General features: G+C 32.9%; 1 protein-coding gene across 4 annotated transcripts in view; it reads right to left on the bottom strand.

Annotated features, from left to right (window-relative positions):
* Nucleotides 1-19824, bottom strand: part of LOC127731125 (uncharacterized) — a 61480-nt gene extending 41656 nt beyond the window's left edge. Inside the window, exon 1 of one of the 4 annotated variants that reach the window (XM_052239991.1) lies at nt 19693-19824. The gene's annotated coding sequence lies outside the window, so the exon portion shown is untranslated. Of the gene's footprint in view, nt 1-11033; nt 11107-19688 lie in introns of those variants that run through there. The other 3 variants (XM_052239995.1, XM_052239992.1, XM_052239994.1) reach the window with 3 other exon arrangements.
* Nucleotides 19825-20315: the final 491 nt, after the last annotated feature.

Raw genomic sequence — 20315 nt, 5'->3', positions numbered from 1 at the left:
TATAACCACTGAACCATGAAAATGAGGTCAAGGTCAGATGACACCTGCCAGTTGGACATGTACACCTTACAGTCCTTCCATACACCGAATATACTAGACCTATTGCTTATAGTATCTGAGATATGGACTTGACCACCAAAACTTAACCTTGTTCACTGATCCATGAAATGAGGTCGAGGTCAAGTGAAAACTGTCTGACGGGCATGAGGACCTTGCAAGGTACGCACATACCAAATATAGTTATCCTATTACTTATAATAAGAGAGAATCTAACATTACAAAAAATCTTAACTTTTTTTTCAAGTAGTCACTGAACCATGAAAATGAGGTCAAGGACATTGGACATGTGACTGACGGAAACTTCGTAACATGAGGCATCCATATACAAAGTATGAAGCATCCAGACCTTCCACCTTCTAAAATATAAAGCTTTTAAGAAGTTAGCTAACGCCGCCGCCGCCGTAGCCGCCGCCGCCGCCGGATCACTATCCCTATGTCGAGCTTTCTGCGACAAAAGTCGCAGGCTCGACAAAAACTTAACACTGAGCAATGAACCTTGAAAATGAGGTCAAGGTCAAATAAAACCTGTGTGACTGCCAAATAGATCATAAAATATTTCCATACACCAAATATAGTTGAACTATTGCATATAGTATTAGAAAAAAGGACCAAAACTCAAAAAACTTAACTTTGACCACTGAACCATGAAAATGAGGTCAAGGTCAGATGACACCTGCCCGCAAGACATGTACACCTTACAATCATTCCATACACCAAATATAGTAGACCTATGGCATACAGTATAAGAAAAACAAACCAAAACACAAAAACTTAACTATAACCACTGAACCATGAAAATGAGGTCAAGGTCAGATGACACCTGCCAGTTGGACATGTACACCTTACAGTCCTTCCATACACCGAATATACTAGACCTATTGCTTATAGTATCTGAGATATGGACTTGACCACCAAAACTTAACCTTGTTCACTGATCCATGAAATGAGGTCGAGGTCAAGTGAAAACTGTCTGACGGGCATGAGGACCTTGCAAGGTACGCACATACCAAATATAGTTGAACTATTGCATATAGTATTAGAAAAAAAGACCAAAACTCAAAAACTTAACTTTGACCACTGAACCTTGAAACTGAGGTCAAGGTCAGATGACACCTGCCCGCTAGACATGTACACCTTACAATCATTCCATACACCAAATATAGTAGACCTATGGCATACAGTATAAGAAAAACAGACCAAAACACAAAAACTTAACTATAACCACTGAACCATGAAAATGAGGTCAAGGTCAGATGACACCTGCCAGTTGGACATGTACACCTTACAGTCCTTCCATACACCGAATATACTAGACCTATTGCTTATAGTATCTGAGATATGGACTTGACCACCAAAACTTAACCTTGTTCACTGATCCATGAAATGAGGTCGAGGTCAAGTGAAAACTGTCTGACGGGCATGAGGACCTTGCAAGGTACGCACATACCAAATATAGTTATCCTATTACTTATAATAAGAGAGAATCTAACATTACAAAAAATCTTAACTTTTTTTTCAAGTAGTCACTGAACCATGAAAATGAGGTCAAGGACATTGGACATGTGACTGACGGAAACTTCGTAACATGAGGCATCCATATACAAAGTATGAAGCATCCAGACCTTCCACCTTCTAAAATATAAAGCTTTTAAGAAGTTAGCTAACGCCGCCACCGCCGTAGCCGCCGCCGCCGCCGGATCACTATCCCTATGTCGAGCTTTCTGCGACAAAAGTCGCAGGCTCGACAAAAACTTAACACTGAGCAATGAACCTTGAAAATGAGGTCAAGGTCAAATAAAACCTGTGTGACTGCCAAATAGATCATAAAATATTTCCATACACCAAATATAGTTGAACTATTGCATATAGTATTAGAAAAAAGGACCAAAACTCAAAAAACTTAACTTTGACCACTGAACCATGAAAATGAGGTCAAGGTCAGATGACACCTGCCCGCTAGACATGTACACCTTACAATCATTCCATACACCAAATATAGTAGACCTATGGCATACAGTATAAGAAAAACAAACCAAAACACAAAAACTTAACTATAACCACTGAACCATGAAAATGAGGTCAAGGTCAGATGACACCTGCCAGTTGGACATGTACACCTTACAGTCCTTCCATACACCGAATATACTAGACCTATTGCTTATAGTATCTGAGATATGGACTTGACCACCAAAACTTAACCTTGTTCACTGATCCATGAAATGAGGTCGAGGTCAAGTGAAAACTGTCTGAAGGGCATGAGGACCTTGCAAGGTACGCACATACCAAATATAGTTGAACTATTGCATATAGTACTAGAAAAAAGACCAAAACTCAAAAACTTAACTTTGACCACTGAACCATGAAAATTAGGTCAAGGTCAGATGACACCTGCCCGCTAGATATGTACACCTTACAATCATTCCATACACCAAATATAGTAGACCTATGGCATACAGTATAAGAAAAACAGACCAAAACACAAAAACTTAACTATAACCACTGAACCATGAAAATGAGGTCAAGGTCGGATGACACCTGCCAGTTGGACATGTACACCTTACAGTCCTTCCATACACCGAATATACTAGACCTATTGCTTATAGTATCTGAGATATGGACTTGACCACCAAAACTTAACCTTGTTCACTGATCCATGAAATGAGGTCGAGGTCAAGTGAAAACTGTCTGACGGGCATGAGGACCTTGCAAGGTACGCACATACCAAATATAGTTATCCTATTACTTATAATAAGAGAGAATCTAACATTACAAAAAATCTTAACTTTTTTTTCAAGTAGTCACTGAACCATGAAAATGAGGTCAAGGACATTGGACATGTGACTGACGGAAACTTCGTAACATGAGGCATCCATATACAAAGTATGAAGCATCCAGACCTTCCACCTTCTAAAATATAAAGCTTTTAAGAAGTTAGCTAACGCCGCCGCCGCCGTAGCCGCCGCCGCCGCCGGATCACTATCCCTATGTCGAGCTTTCTGCGACAAAAGTCGCAGGCTCGACAAAAAGTGGAGAGTTTTCATTCAAGGAATGTTCACACTAGTGTTTTTGAACCAGGAATGATTACACTAGTGATTTTGTACCGGAATGATTGCACTACTTATTTTATACCCGGCGGGATTAATTACACTAGTGCTTTAGATCCATTCATTGATGAAGTGATTAGTACTCATTTTGAACACACGATAACACAATAATGCTTATTAACGAATGAGATTTAAATAATTTTTCTATGCAAATCTATAAAATCATATGCTTTTAAATTGTCACTAATTGTAATATTTATATCTATTGGATTGCCGAAGTTTTTTCTATGTATTTGCTTTTCCATCGACTTGGATATTAAATCATATCTTCTATGTCAATATCAAAAGATGCTTCTGTAATTGAAACTTTGTGTAAGAACAAATCTGCTCTTTAAATTTGGTTTGTATCAAGTTCAATGTCCTGATCATTGATAAAGTATTTTGAGTTATAAAAATATCCTCCTCATCATCATCAATATTATTTACTAGATTGACTCAGATTAATTAAACTGGTTCCTTGAAAATAATTTTAATTTTAACCCATTTATTTATGTAAACAATAAACCGATCTAATATAAACAAAACAACGATATCAAGATCGACGCTTTCTCACTATTTACATCCAATATTCTCTAGTGAAAAACAGTTACCCGGAATAAACACATGGCAAAATGAAAGTACGCTCATGTGATAAACAAGAATATGTACATGTGTTTATAGGACTTATAAATAATCTATCATGCCTGCCTACAATACCAGTCAACTGTAAAATCATGGGTCGAGACAGTAATTTTGCATGTCATTTTAAAAATTCAGATCATAATGAATATGTGTACTAAGTGTCAAGTTGATGTGACCTTAACTTTGTGAATAACTTCCTTAACCAAAAACTTTAAACTGAAAATGTACAGAATTTGCGCTATCACATTTCCATGTTATGTGAACTACAAAATTTGGATCAAATCTTTAATTTGACATACGATTTAAAAAGTTCATATCATAATACATGTACTAACTTTCATGTTGAAAATAATATAACATGTGGTGAATTTCTTAAAATAAAACCTTTTACCTTATTTTTTATGTATTATCAACAAACTTTTTGAGCATAGACTGGGAATGTGTTCCAATAATAGTCCAAAATCTAATATGGGACAGATTGACTTAGAGACTGAGGGATGTACCTATAGACTTAAAAACATAATGTACCTCTACTATCGTAGGCACACATATTGAACCATGACAATAATTTCAAGGAAACCTGAGATAATAAGGCATTTTTATAGCAGATTATCTTGATTTCCTACCTTCCATAATATGAAGTACTATGAAGTTTTATACAAAAAGCAAACCTTTAAGCCATTGGATAAGCATCTTAGAAGTTATTGTGTCTATACTGTTTGTGTTAGTTGTTTTTGTGCTGTGTAATGAGCTGATGAGTTAAGTCTTTTTCAACTTATTTTTATAGTTTGTTCTTATGTTGTACTGTTACACCACTGTCCCAGGTTAGGGGAGGGTTGGTGCCTTCAAACTACTTTAACACTAACACATTCTGTATCATCACAGTGCCTGTCCCAAGTCAGGAGCCTGTAATTCAGTGTTGTTTGTAGCAGTATATCATATTTATTTTTGTTTATTGTTTTGTACATAAATCAGGCCTTTAGTTTTCTGGTTTGTATTGTTTTACATTTGTCATTTCGGGGTATTTTATAGCTTGCTATGCAGTATTGGTCTTGCTCATTGTTGAAGGCTGTATGGTGAAAATATAGTTGCTAACTTCGACTACATCCTTTGGACTCTGGTGGAGAGTTTTCTCATTGGCATTATTTTTATGCATTCTGTAACATTCTGATTCATCACAGGCAACACAAAACCTAAGAACAAAATTTATCTTTTTATGAGTTTCTATAATTAACCAATATCCACTTAGAGAAAAAAAAAAAAACTGTTGGGGTAGCTAGTCTGATCTTATACTTGACTAAAAAAGAAATACCATATTTCAAATTTTGAAAATCACATATGCATATAAATGAGTACATTTACATTTGTATAACCAAACAGGTATAGAGTTTCTGACACTTTCAAAAAATGATAAGTTTATTCAGTAAATTATCTTGATCTTCATTATAAAAATATGGAGAAGTGGTATGATTGTCAATGAGACAAACTATCCACCAAAGTTAAAATGACGGGGATGTAAGCAGTTATAGGCAAAACATACAGCCTTCAACAATGAGAAAAACCCATACTGTATAGTCGGCTATAAAAGGCCCCAACATGAAAAATATGAAACAATTCTTCAATTGAGAAAACTAATGGCCTACATGTAGTTTATAAATTATATATATAATTTATTTCACCTTTAGTTTACCTTCAAATTTTCATTAAAGATGTAATTTTTATCACCCTCAGGCCTACATTGTACCACTAATTTCTAAATGTCAAATGTTAATATTATTAATAGAAAAATACACTGGTATGTTTTTATGAAATAAAATTGAGAATGGAAATGGGGAATGTGTCAAAGAGACAACAACCCGACCATAGAACAGACAAGTTTGCATGTGGAATGTTGTGTAATAGAGCATTGTTATTTACATAAGTTGTGTTTTTTAAAGGTTTAAAGGGTTATAAATAAGGGGCCGATAAAATTACCTGTCAGCAAATCTGTTCTCATTTCAATATAAACCATTTGATTGATTATTGTTGGTTGCTTAATATCCAGTGCTGTACAGGTATATTGATTGATTGATTTTTGGTTGTGTAATATCCAGTGCTGTACAGGTATATTGATTGATTGATTGTTGGTTGCTTAATATCCAGTGCTGTACAGGTATATTGATTGATTAATTGTTGGTTGTGTAATATCCAGTGCTGTACAGGTATATTGATTGATTGTTGGTTAATCTATATCAAGTGATGTACAGGTGTATTGATTTGTTGGTTTTTGGTTGTGTAATATTCAGTGTTGTACAGGTGTATTGATTGATTGATTGTTGGTTGCGTAATATCCAGTGCTGTACAGGTATATTGATTGATTGTTGGTTGTGTAATATCCAGTACTGTACAGGTGTATTGATTTATTGTTGTGTAATATCCATTACTGTACAGGTGTATTGATTGATTGTTGTGTAATATCCAGTACTGTACAGGTGTATTGATTGATGGTTGTGTAATATCCAGTACTGTACAGGTGTATTGATTGATGGTTGCTTAATATCCAGTACTGTACAGGTGTATTGATTGATTGTTGTGTAATATCCAGTGCTGTACAGGTGTATAGATTGATAGTTGTGTAATATCCAGTGCTGTACAGGTGTATATATGTCAATGATAAAGCAACCCAATGACACAAAGAAGAAGAGGGAAACATGTATGCACTACTTTCCCTCAAACACATACATGGATAGGGAAATATTAATGTACAGCCCTCTCCCAAACAGAAACAAGGACAGAATGTACAAAATCCTTAAATTTTGAAACCATTTATTGGAAATGTCCTGTTCAGTGAAAGTTATTCAGCATATTTCTCTTTAAAAATCAAATTAGTGAGGACAGAATGTATATTTTGCACAAACAGATGGCCTAAATATCTTAAAACTCCAGTTTTCCAGATTCAGATAGTTACTTCTTATCAAACATTAGGTAAATTTCACTTAAAATCACAGTAGGGGATTTTTCAGGAAGGGTCATACAAGTAAAGACACTGATTATATCTTTATTCATACAATCATTTTGCATTCCTTTCAGAATCTCTTACACTTAATATTTTACCTTTCTGCTTGTGACAAATAAAGTTAAATATTTTGCAAACTATGGTCTTTAATTGTTGCTTTATTAAAGCAACAAAAACAATAAAATTTACATTGACAAGAGTTATTTAAAGAAGAAACAATCATGATCAGTTCCTTGTGAACTAGATATTCAGGTAATTTAATACTGCTGACACAGGTGAATATTTCACATGCCTACGCCTACTTTTATGTTTGTGTTTTTCCAACTAGTTCCTCCAAAGTAACATTGGTCTGTAACAGTCACCTTCATCTAAATATTGATTATAACCCTATCTGTAACAAAAGCACCCTTCCAATTGTATAGCTATAGTTTCAATAATATTTCCCTTAATGATGGAAGGATCATTTGAATTATCAATTCTTAAATTAAGTAAAATACACCTTGGTTTCCAATTAAATTGCAATTTAATTTTTAATCAATTTATATCTAGCTTATATCATGTATATAGAAGCTCAAACAATGATACCCACGCTTCTTGCAAAGTCCATGATTTGGTATGGGAAACCCTCCAAAAAATTATTCTGAACAAAAAATAAAATAGGTAGTGCACAAAAGCATTTTAAGGTTAAGATAGAAATAAATGTGAATAGTGTCCACATGTTGACACAGATGATGCCCCCGCTTGCATATCATATAGTTATAAAGGGACATAACTGAAGAACGGTAAAAGTGACGCTACGCAAATTTGAACTTGATCTGAGTTTTGTGGTAATAAGCATTGTGTGTAAGTCTCATAACATTTGGTTGAGGCTAACTTAAGTAGAGAACAGAAACTAAAAATTCAGCAATTTTTCTATTTGTAAACACGCATAACTATAGAACAGTTGTGTATAAGTTTTATAACATTTGGTTGAGACAAACTAAAGTTAGAGAACGGAAACGAAAAATTCAGCAATTTCTATGTTTATAAAGGGACATAACTCAAGAATGGTAAAAGTGTCGCCACCAAATTTCGTACTTAATCTGTATTATGTAGTAATAAGCATTGTGTATAAGTTTCATAACATTTGGTTGAGGCAAACTAAACTTAGAAAACAGAAACAAAAAATTTGTACTTGATCTTAGTTTTGTGGTAATGAATATTGTGTATAGGTTTCATAATGTTTGGTTGGGGCAAACTTAAGTTACAGAATGGAAACTAAAAATTTTGCAATCTTTCGATTTATAGAGGGGCATAACTCAATAATGATTAAAGTGACACTACCCAAATTCAACTTGATTTGTGTTTTATCAGTGGAAGTCAAAATTAACTATTGCATTGTATAAAGCATTGATTGTAGTTGATTCCAACTATAATCATGGACAAAGGAAGATAACTCCAATTTTAATAAAATTCTCCGCTGGGTGCAGCTTGATATGACCGCAAAGGTCGAACCCTGAACAGTTGGGGCAAGTATGGACACAACATTCAAGCTTGATACAGCTCTGAATTTGGATTGTGATTAATATTTGACATAGCATAGGTTTCTGACACAGAATGAATGTGGTCTAAGAACTTAAAAAATTTTAATTTACCTATTCAAACCATATCATTATTATTTGCTTTTATATATAAATCAGAAATAACCAATTTAAAATGGGAGAAAAGGAAAAAAAAATCCCCCCCCCCCCAATTTTTTGAACCCCCTTATGATTCATCAACCCCAAACTCAATCCCAGTCTTCCCTATGTGGTATGGTACCTTGCAGTACAATTTCAGAGGTATCCATACACTTGAACACAAGTTATTGTCTGGAAACTAGAAAAATGCTTGTCTTTTGGTCCCTTTTTGGCACCAAATTCCTAAACGTTTAGGGCAATTACCCCCAAACTCAAACCCAGCTTTCCCTTTGTGATATGGAACCTTGTAGTACAATTTCATAAAGATCCATACACTAACACACGAGTTATTGTCCTGAAACTAGAAAAATGCTTGTTTTTTGCCCCTTTTTGGCCCCTAATTCCTAAAATTTTGAGGCAATTACCACCAAAATCAATCCCAGCCTTCCCTTTGTGGTATGGTACCTTGCAGTACTATTTCAGAGAGATCTTTACACTTGAACACAAGTTATTGTCTGGAAACTAGAAAAATGCTTATTTTTGGCCCCTTATTCCTAAACTTTTTGGGCAATTACCCCCAAACTCAATTCCAGCTTTTCCTTTGTGATATGGAACCTTGTAGTACAATTTCAGAAGGATCCATACACTTAAACACAAGTTATTGTCATGAAACTAGAAAAATGCTTGTTTTTTGCCCCTTAATTCCTAAAATTTTGAGGCAATTACCCCCAAAATCAATCCCAGCATTCCCTTTATGATATGGAACCTTGTGGTACAATGTCAGAGAGATCCATACACTAACACACAAGTTATAACTGGAAATTACAAAAATGCTTATTTTTGGCCCCTAATTCCTGAACTGTTGGTACCATAACCCCTAAAATCAATCCCAACCTTCCTTTTGTGGTATTGAACCCTATGGTAAAATTTCAAAGAGATCCATTCACTTAAACTAAAGTTAGAGTGCAAAAACCAATGTGTCTTCGGACAACGACGCCGAAGACGACGCCAACGTCATATCAATATATGACCGCAAAATTTTTTGCAGTCGTATAAAAATAACTTCATATTTAGAAGAAAATAAAAATTTTGCAATTTTTCCTTTTATAAAGGAGCATAACTCAAGAACGGTTAAAGTGACGCCACCAAAATTCAAACTTGATCTGTGTTTTGTGGTAATAAGCATTGTGTATAAGTTTCATAACATTTGGTTGAGGCAAACTCAAGTTAAAGAACGGAAACCAAAAATTTTGCAATTTTTCCATTTATAAAGGGGCATAACTCTAGAACGGTTAAAGTGACGCCACCATAATTCAAACTTGATCTGTGTTTTGTGGTAATAAGCATTGTGTATAAGTTTCATAACATTTGGTTGGGGCAAACTTAAGTTAGAGAACGGAAACCAATTTTGGATGTACGGACGGGTACGTACATACATCCTGACAAGGGTAAAACTTAATGCCCCAACCGCTACGACGGAGGCATAAAAAAATTTCAACAAACTGTAATAAGGTGTCTGAGAGAATAGATACCAACCAAATAAGCCAATGGCAAAGTCCATGCTTTAATAAGGGAAACCCGAAAATTATTCTGATTAAAAAACAAAATAAAATGTGCACAATTGCATTATAAGCACAAGGGCATGTGAGAAAGTTTCAATAAATTGCAATAAGGGGTTTAGAAGTTGCAGATATCAAAGGTTGGACAGAAGGACAACAAACAGACAGACAGACTCCCCCATCATTATATACCTTAAAAAGGCTGGGTTACAATAATTTATTCTTCAGTGACATCTATCTTGTTCAGTAGTTTGATTTTTTCCCATTTTATGGTAAAGTTATTTGAACTGTGTGATTTGATTTCCAAGCAAGTGGTGAATAAGGAAGCAGGAAAAAAATGCCGCCAAAATATGACAGTTTGTAGACTTGGTTAATCTATATAATCATATAATGACAGTTGGCATATTTAGTTAATATATAATCTACTTTGACATATTTATGTGTTTATGAAACAATTGTAACTTGTCTGCTTCTGATAAAAATCATTTTAGGACCAAAAAATTAGAACATGTTGCACATAAACAGGCTAACATACAGATAACAGAATCTTCAGTCCTTGGAGATGCACTTATTTAATGTAAAACTTCTCTTTAGTGTAAAATTTCATGATGAATTCACAATATCTAATCATACCTGGTACACATCCCTTTATCTATGACATAGGCTAAAAAATTTCCTTCTTTTCAATTATTTACTAAGAAGATACTATACTGTTAATTAGTTAGCTTATTATATTTCTGAAATACATATATCTTAAGTTTGCAATAACATATCATAAGGATAAGGGCATAACTTAATCAAACTGCTCCTGCTTACATATAATAGCTTATAACATGCAAACATTTCTTCACGATCTTACATTTTAATAGAAAGCATTTAAATTTGAGAAAAAATTTGTGTGGATGTAGTCATAATTAGAAGAAATAATTTCAGTACAGCAATTGAAATCCCCATGAATATTTAAATATTTCAACCATAATTTTACTGGTAGACAACTAGCCACAAGAGATATGTAAAAGTTAATGGTAATATTTACCTGACTTACTATAGCTATCCACTGTTATTTTAACTTTGTTAACTTTCCAGCCGACAGAAACTTGACCTAAATCTGTCGGCCAATAAGATTGTTTTCCATATATAGACTAACTAAAAATAATCCATGATTCACTTTGACTATTTCTTGGTAATACAACAAGGTCATAATGTAAAGCATGCACTGTCTACATCTACCTTAAACTTTTATAATACTGCAGTTTCTAAGAAATCTATATACATGTGATATAGTAATGTATCTCTGTGACAAAGTTTTAGAATTTTATTATTAATTCATTTTACACCCACTGTTAATTTTAAATAAAAATTTACACCCACAATAAATTTCAATAGAGAACAATTTTTGATTATCAAAAACCCCTACTTAACTAAGTACTTACCATCAAAAGAAAATAACAAAAACATAATCCTGACAAACAAAGAAATAGATAACCAAAATTAATGCTTTCTTTATCATACTTTTTATTTGAATATTTAAAGTCTTTTCTGTCACTAGAGAATTAGGTAGTGATATAGAAAGTACAAAACTTACAGAAAATTCACATAACTAAAAATACCAATATGTAGGAGGGCATTACATGGAAAATTATATACCTAAATATATATATATATATATATCAAATTTATTAGCAACTATTCTAGACCCATTAGAAGTTAGAAATTGACATTAGTGACAGATCCAGGAAAAGGGGGCCTCATTTTTTCAAGAACTGATGAGTTAAGATTTTCAAGACCATCAAGTCATATGAGAGATGTTAATGTACTCCTTCATTAGATTTTCAAAAATCTCTCAATATCAAAATTAAAGAAAAACTTAGGATATTGCTATTCCAATGCTACAATGACATGAATGAGAAAATTAATCTACAGTTCTGAAGGAGTAGGTACCACAACTACAATCCAAATAGATAATGGGCCCAGAAAACAAAGATACTTGCAAAATGGAAATTTCTCTAGTCTGGCCATTATCCACATAACTCATGACTGACAAAAATAAAATTGTCAATTTTAATCTAAAACTTTGTTAGAGGTTCCTAGCATTGTGTTAAAAATAAATAATGATTTCTGTTATTACAAACTTTGAACAGATTGTTTCCCTTTGCTAATTTAGACTGGTTCTGTAGTGGACTAAATGGCTTACTGCCCATACAAAGAATGATAATTTCAAACTGATGTATAACAAAATATTAATATTTTTCAGAACTTTATTTAATTTTTGCAAAGAACTAAAATGTGGATTTTTATTCCGAGGAGTGCCAATTATCACAAATAGGTTTTCTGATTTCACTTAAGTTGTTGGAAATTTGGTCACTTACAACACCCTGAAACTTGGACCAACTATGTAAAGTTCTATCAGTTTAGAAACAAGCTGTCATATATATCAAAGTTTACTCTAAGGACAAATGTTTAAATAAACTGGTACCTAAAATGACTTATACAGATCCTTTAAATAAGGCAAGATAAATCAGATCCTTTAAATAAGGCAAGATAAATCAGATCCTTTAAATAAGGCAAGATAAATTAGATCCTTTAAATAAGGCAAAATAAATCAGATCCTTTAAAAATACATGTAAGGCAAAATCATACAGATCCTTTAAATGAGGCAAGATAATACAGATCCTTTAAACGAGGCAAGATCATACAGATCCTTTAAATGAGGCAAGATAATACAGATCCTTTAAACGAGGCAAGATCATACAGATCCTTTAAATGAGGCAAGATAATACAGATCCTTTAAACGAGGCAAGATCATACAGATCCTTTAAATGAGGCAAGATAATACAGATCATTTAAATGAGGCAAGATCATACACATCCTTTAAATAAGGCAAGATTATACAGATCCTTTAAATAAGGCAAGATAAATCAGATCCTTTAAATGAGGCAAGATCATACAGATCCTTTAAATAAGGCAAGATAAATCAGATCCTTTAAATAAGGCAAGATCATACAGATCCTTTAAATAAAGCAAGATAAATCAGATCCTTTAAATAAGGCAAGATAAATCAGATCCTTTAAATAAGGCAAGAGAATACAGTTCCTTAAAATAAGGAAAGAGAATACAGATCCTTTAAATAAGGCAAGATAATTCAGATCCTTTAAATAAGGCAAGATAAATCAGATCCTTTCAATAAGGCAAGTTCATACAGATCCTTTAAATAAGGCAAGATAAATCAGATCATTTAAATTAGGCAAGATCATGCAGATCCTTTAAATGAGGCAAGATAAATCAGATCCTTTAAATAAGGCAAGATAAATCAGATCCTTTAAATAAGGCAAGATCATACAGATCCTTTAAATAAAGCAAGATAAATCAGATCCTTTAAATAAGGCAAGATAAATCAGATCCTTTAAATAAGGCAAGATCATACAGATCCTTTAAATAAGGCAAGATAAATCAGATTCTTTGAATAAAGCAAAATAAATCAGATCCTTTAAATAAGGCAAGCTAAACCAGATCCTTTAAATGTGACAAGATCATACCGATCCTTTAAATAAGCCAAGATCATTCAGATATTTTAAATAAGGCAAGATAAATCAGATCCTTTAAATGAGGCAAGATAATTCAGATCCTTTAAAAATACATGTAAGCCAAGATCATACATTATCCTTTAAATAAGGCAAGTTAATTCAGATCCTTTAAATAAGGCAAGATAAATCAGATCCTTTAAATAAGGCAAGATAAATCAGATCCTTTAAATAAGGCAAGATAAATCAGATCCTTTAAATAAGGCAATATAAATTAGATCCTTTAAATAAGGCAAGATAAATCAGATCCTTTAAATAAGGCAAGATAAATCAGATCCTTTAAATAAGGCAAGATAAATTAGATCCTTTAAATAAGGCAAGATAAATCAGATCCTTTAAATAAGGCAAGATAAATCAGATCCTTTAAATAAGGCAAGATAAATTAGATCCTTTAAATAAGGCAAGATAAATCAGATCCTTTAAATAGGGCAAAATAAATTAGATCCTTTAAAAATACATGTAAGGCAAAATCATACAGATCCTTTAAATAAGGCAAGATAAATCAGATCCTTTAAATAAGGCAAGATCATACAGATCCTTTAAATAAGGCAAGATGAATCAGATCCTTTAAATAAGGCAAGATAAATCAGATCCTTTAAATAAGGCAATATAAATCAGATCCTTTAAATAAGGCAAGATAAATCAGATCCTTTAAATAAGGCAAGATAAATCAGATCCTTTAAATAAGGCAAGATAAATCAGATCCTTTAAATAAGGCAAGATCATAAAGATCCTTTAAATAAGGCAAGATCATACAGATCCTTTAAATAAGGCAAGATTATACAGATCCTTTAAATGAGGCAAGATCATACAGATCCTTTAAATAAGACAAGACAATACAGATTTTTAAATAAGACAAGACAATAAATATCCTTTAGATAATGGTTAAAAATGACACCCACTTAATTACAGGCTCCTGAATTGGGACAGGCATATATATCATGTATAATTACATGTACACCAAATATTTTCAGGGAGCATATTAAATAACAGACAATTGTAGTTAACTGATGTGCAAATATAAAGACGACATCAATTTCAATAAGCAAGCTACCAACAACACAAATAAAATGCTCCGCAGGGCGCAGCTTGATACGACCGCAGAGGTCGAACCCTGAACAGTTGGGGCAAGTATGGACACAACATTCAAGCTTGATACAGCTTTGCATTTGGATTGTGATTAAATATTTGACACAGCATAGGTTTCTGACACAGAATGAATGTGGTCTAAGAACTTAAAAATTTTAAATAGGACATTCACCTATTATGGTCCAATATCCAAAATCTCAATTATTCAATACATGGTTAGATTCAGCATATCAAAGAACCCCAAGAACTCAATTTTTGATGAAATCAAACAAAGTTTAATTTTGGACCCTTTTGACCTCAATGTGGACAAAGTTGATAACGGGGCCCAAAAATCTAAATACATGGTTAGATTCAGCATATCAAAGAACCCCATATATTCAATTTTTGTTGAAATCAAACAAAGTTTAATTTTTTGACCCCGATTTGGACCAACTTGAAAACTGGGCCCATAATCAAAAATCTAAATACATGTTTAGATTCAGCATATCAAAAAACCCTAAGAATTCAATTTTTGTTAAAATCAAACTAAGTTTAATTTTGGACCCTTTGGACCTTGGAACCAAAAATTAAGAATCTAAATACACCGTTAGATTCGGCATATCAAAGAACCCCAATAATTCAATTTTTGATGAACTCAAACAAAGTTTAATTTTGGACCCTTTGGACCTCAATGTGGACCAATTTAAAAACGGGGCCCAAAATCCAAAAACTAAATACACTGTTAGATTCAGCATATTAAAGAACCCCAAGAATTCAAGAATAAAACCCCATTGAAATTGGTCAAGAAATAAGCAATTTATACGAAGTATCTTCTTTTGCACAATACTGTGCAATTAAATATTTCTTGCTATTGCGCAATACTGTACAATTGACAATTTCTTGCTATTGTGCAATATTGTGCTATTGGATATTTCTTGCTATTGCACAATACTGTGCAATTGAATATTTCTTGCTATTGCGCAATACTGTGCAATTGAAGATTTCTTGCTATTGTGCAATACTGTGCAATTGAAAATTTCTTGCTATTGCACAATACTTATTACATAATAATTTACACATCCTGTTTGGCGTGTATCTCCTACCATATCATTATTATTTGCTTTTAAATATAAATCAGAAATAACCAACTTAAAATGGAAAATTTTAAAAGAAAAAAAAAAGGAAAAAAAAAAAAATCCCCCCCCCCCAAATTTTTTGAACCCCCTTATGATTCATCACCCCCAAACTCAATCCCAGCCTTCCCTTTGTGGTATGGTACCTTGCAGTACAATTTCAGAGAGATCCATACACTTGAACACAAGTTATTGTCTGGAAACTAGAAAAATGTGTTTTTTTGGCCCCTTTTTGGCCCCAAATTCCTAAACTTTAGGGGCAATTACCCCCAAACTCAAACCCAGCTTTCCCTTTGTGATATGGAACCTTGTAGTACAATTTCAGAAAGATCCATACACTTACACACAAGTTATTGTCCTGAAACTAGAAAAATGCTTGTTTTTTGCCCCTTTTTGGCTCCTAATTCCTAAAATATTGAGGCAATTACCCCCATCATCAATCCCAGCCTTCCCTTTGTGGTATGGTAACTTGCAGTACAATTTCAGAGAGATCCATACACTTGAACACAAGTTATTGTCTGGAAACTAGAAAAATGCTTATTTTTGGCCCCTTTTTGGCCCCCAATTCCTAAACGTTTCGGCAATTACCCCCAAACTCAATTCCAGCTTTCCCTTTGTGATATGGAACCTTTCAGTACAATTTCAGAAAGATCCATACACTTACACACAAGTTATTGTCCTGAAACTAGAAAAATGCTTGTTTTTTGCCCCTTTTTTGGACCCTAATTCCTAAAATTTTGAGGCAATTACCCCCAAAATCAATCCCAGCATTCCTTTTGTGATATGGAACCTTGTGGTACAATGTCAGAGAGATCCATACACTAACACACAAGTTATGTCTGGAAGTTACAAAAATGCTTATTTTTGGCCCCTTTTTGGCCCCTAATTCCTTTACTGTTGGTACCATAACCCCTAAAATCAATCCCAACCTTCCTTTTGTGGTATTGAACCTTGTGGTAAAATTTCATAGAGATCCATTCACTTAAACTAAAGTTAGAGTGCGAAAACCAATGTGTCTTCGGACGACGCCGGACGACGACGACGACGCCAACGTCATACCAATATACGACCACAAAAATTTTTTTGCGGTCGTATAAAAATTAAATGTGAACATCTAGAAATCCCTATCAATATTTTTCAACCAATTTGCTTTACAAAAAAGTTTGAAGGCTTTTTAACATGTTTAAACGTTTCATTCAACATTATTACCCATCCTCTATATTGACCTACAAACTTCCTGTCAACAGGATAAGTAGTCTTTGTATATTTCAATTATAATAACCATGACCCATATGCTAATGTTCAAGAAAGTTTAACAAACAACTTAACATATTTTTTTTCTTAAAATGTGATGATTTAGGTCTTGACATATTGTATAAGACACATAGCCCCTTTAATAGGAGACTAGTTCCTGTTATAAAAATCACAGTTTATGGTCAAAGTTGGTTAAGATCCATTTAAATTCTATTTAATTGATAAAATCAACAACACTTACTGTTATCTTGATATTTTTTCGTTAAATAATCAAGAATTCTCTAAATATACTGCCAAAATTTGCCCAAAGGAACTTACTTCAAATATTCAAATATCAACAGCAATAACTCATGTAACTTTCCTTTCCTAAATTTAGATATTTCAGTTTTCACACCAGAAACTCTTCACAAAAATTTACTACAAAAGGGATGATTTTACTTTCCCTATTGTTAACTTTCTTTTTTTTGACAGTGATGTTCCTATTGCACCTTCTTACAGTGTTTATATATCCCAACTCATTCGCTATGCTCATGTGTGTAGTGAAGTTTTGGATTTCAATGAGTGTAATCTTTGTATTTCTGGTAAATTATTAAGTCTGGGATTTTGTTACTACAAATTACTTAAAACCTTTACTAAATTCTTCCTACAAAGATTTGGTTTGCAAGTTTTGCTGCACTTGTAGAAAACTTATTTCAAACGGAATAGCACATCTTAAATTTTACAGTGATGTTGTTTACCATGCCCAGAAATTAAGATGATCCAGGTAAAACTTATCAATCCTTTAAATAAACTTATTTTAAAAGGTTACCAATTCAAAACTGTAATTAGATCTTTGAATATTGTTTTTATTGGTGTAAATTAGGGCTTCCAAAAAATATTTTAGCCAGCCGGACATTTTATTTTGTCTTATCCAGATTTTAATCCTTTAAGACTTGGTAATAAAAGGCAACCATAGTAATCAGTTTGGCATCATATAAATTATGATTGACACAAAAACGATATTTAACTTGATTTTTTATGTAAATTCTATGTTCTGGCGTTAACTGTTAAATTGACAGGGCACCATTGGAAGTGTGCAACATCAGCGTACTAGTATCTGTCTTAGACTCTTTATTTGTGCAAAATTACGCTGTCAATAACTTCACTTTCTTTTTAAAAAGTACATTTTCCAAATACTGGATGTTGACTTGACAATGGTAAAACACGGACCAGAGATGGATAAGTAAAATCCATGTACGTTTACAAAGCCCGATTGAGTTTCAGTTGCTCTTTCCACTTTATTTCTTCAGGAAAATACTCGAAATGAACGTTAGATAAAGGTATCAATGATATTTTTAGCAGTTTTGAAAATTTGGATGCATAATTAAATCTCACACCTGCGCACGTGTGTACTAGTTCAAACAACGTGGTTCTGACGCTTTTTCACTAAAACATTTATAACTACCTTTTAAAGTTTTATTCAAATCACATTTGTTTACATTTTCTGATTATCTAAATCTTTTACTAAATTAATTAGATGCAAACCGTTGAAATTTAAGAAAATAACTTTTGATAGACCGATCAATGTCCGGTTCAAAATAGTTTACCTGTTGCCTGTACAGGTAAATTTCAGCTGTCAGAGAACTAATTAACCTTGATTGTAATGAGAGGGAATTAAAGTAGGGTTTGTTTTGATAGTAATTATCATCATGTCACTTATATGACCGGAAATGTGTATCAGTTTAAAGCAAAAGGTCAGGTCAAAAAGATCGCCAAAACTTCATTTTTTTCACCTGACCTATGTTAAAATGTCTGTTTCAGCATCAACACAAGAAGTCATTTATATAATTTACTGGACAAGTCTGGAAAATGCGACCGTTTGGAAGCCCTGGTGTAAATGTTGATTTTTTTATCAGTTTATTAAAACCATACAAAATATTGTTGTTATGCACATATGCACTTTCATGGTACTACAATCTGTTGATACCTATATTTTGACATTGCACAAGGTCATGCGTTTCTCTGATGTCTTTACAATAAATCCATTGCATGTTGGACATGTACTGATTCATATTTAGTATAAGATACATGATTTTTTTTATTAGTTATTGGCCATGTTGGCTTTGAACTAGCTGTCAGTAACTGTGAGTACTCTCAGATCTCTTTGTGTCTTTTTTGTTGTTAAGGATGTATAAATACCCTGCCATGTTCGGTCTGTATTTTTGTTAGATGTTTTTTCTGCTGAAGGAGATTAATTAGCAGTTATCTGTTTTATCATATGATAATATTTTTACCCATGATTCGATAGTTATAAAACGGGATTTGGTATGACCACCTATGACGCTTTCCATTGATATGGGGACATCATGATCACCTTACTATATAGCACAGCTTGCACACACTTCCTCTAGTAATGGACTTCTGGTTTTAGTAAATACATGTGTGACTATTGTCATATCTACGTTGATTGTAAGAACTCATTAGAACTAAATAAACTTTTTATTATGTATATATATATGCCGACTTTGAATAAAATTTACCAACTTATTTTCTATAATATAAATCAGCAGCCAAAGTAATTATACACCAATGAAACTGAAAGTGCCCTTTGAATAACAATTTTAACTGGGAAAAATATAATGAATTGCAACATGCTTCTTACTTTATATAACTTACTTACATATAACTCATTCCATCAATTGAAAACTATGTCTGTTTTATGTTAAAGAGTAGCCAATAGGTTAAACTGTAAACAGCCTACAGGTAAACAGGTTAGCCCAAGATATTTTTCCTTATAGGGGATTTCCCACATAGAGTTATCTCCCGGTATTATTAGAATAGATAAAACATGTATTACAGTTCCGATCTTAATAAATATTCACTATATTTTTACTAATTTACGAGTCATGTTTTGTCATCCTTAAGGGACTCTGAACCCTTTGAAAAACTACACATTAAATTTATCAAAGAAGCACTTGGTGTTAGTCTTTAGTCTTTAGAAGTGTCAACTTGACACTATAATCTCTCTGTACTTTCGATCACTCTGGTAATTTTATGTCACTTTTGTATAAAACTCATTAGTACATTTGTATTTATGATGTGGCACTGCAGAGAAAAATAAATAAATAAATAAATAATTAAATAATTAATAAAAAAAAAAAAAAAAAAAAAGTGAATAAATAATTAACCCTTATAAAACCTTAACTATCTATTTTGTGAACCTTCCAGTATCTTTAATAAAGACCCCTAACAAATGTTGAATATCTTCTATGTGATGTTTGTAATTTTCATTTTCTGTTGTTG

This window comes from Mytilus californianus, unplaced genomic scaffold, assembly GCF_021869535.1.
Source record: "Mytilus californianus isolate M0D057914Y unplaced genomic scaffold, xbMytCali1.0.p SCAF_2, whole genome shotgun sequence".
NCBI lineage: Eukaryota > Metazoa > Mollusca > Bivalvia > Mytilida > Mytilidae > Mytilus > Mytilus californianus.
This window is presented reverse-complemented; position numbering and strand designations above follow the sequence as displayed.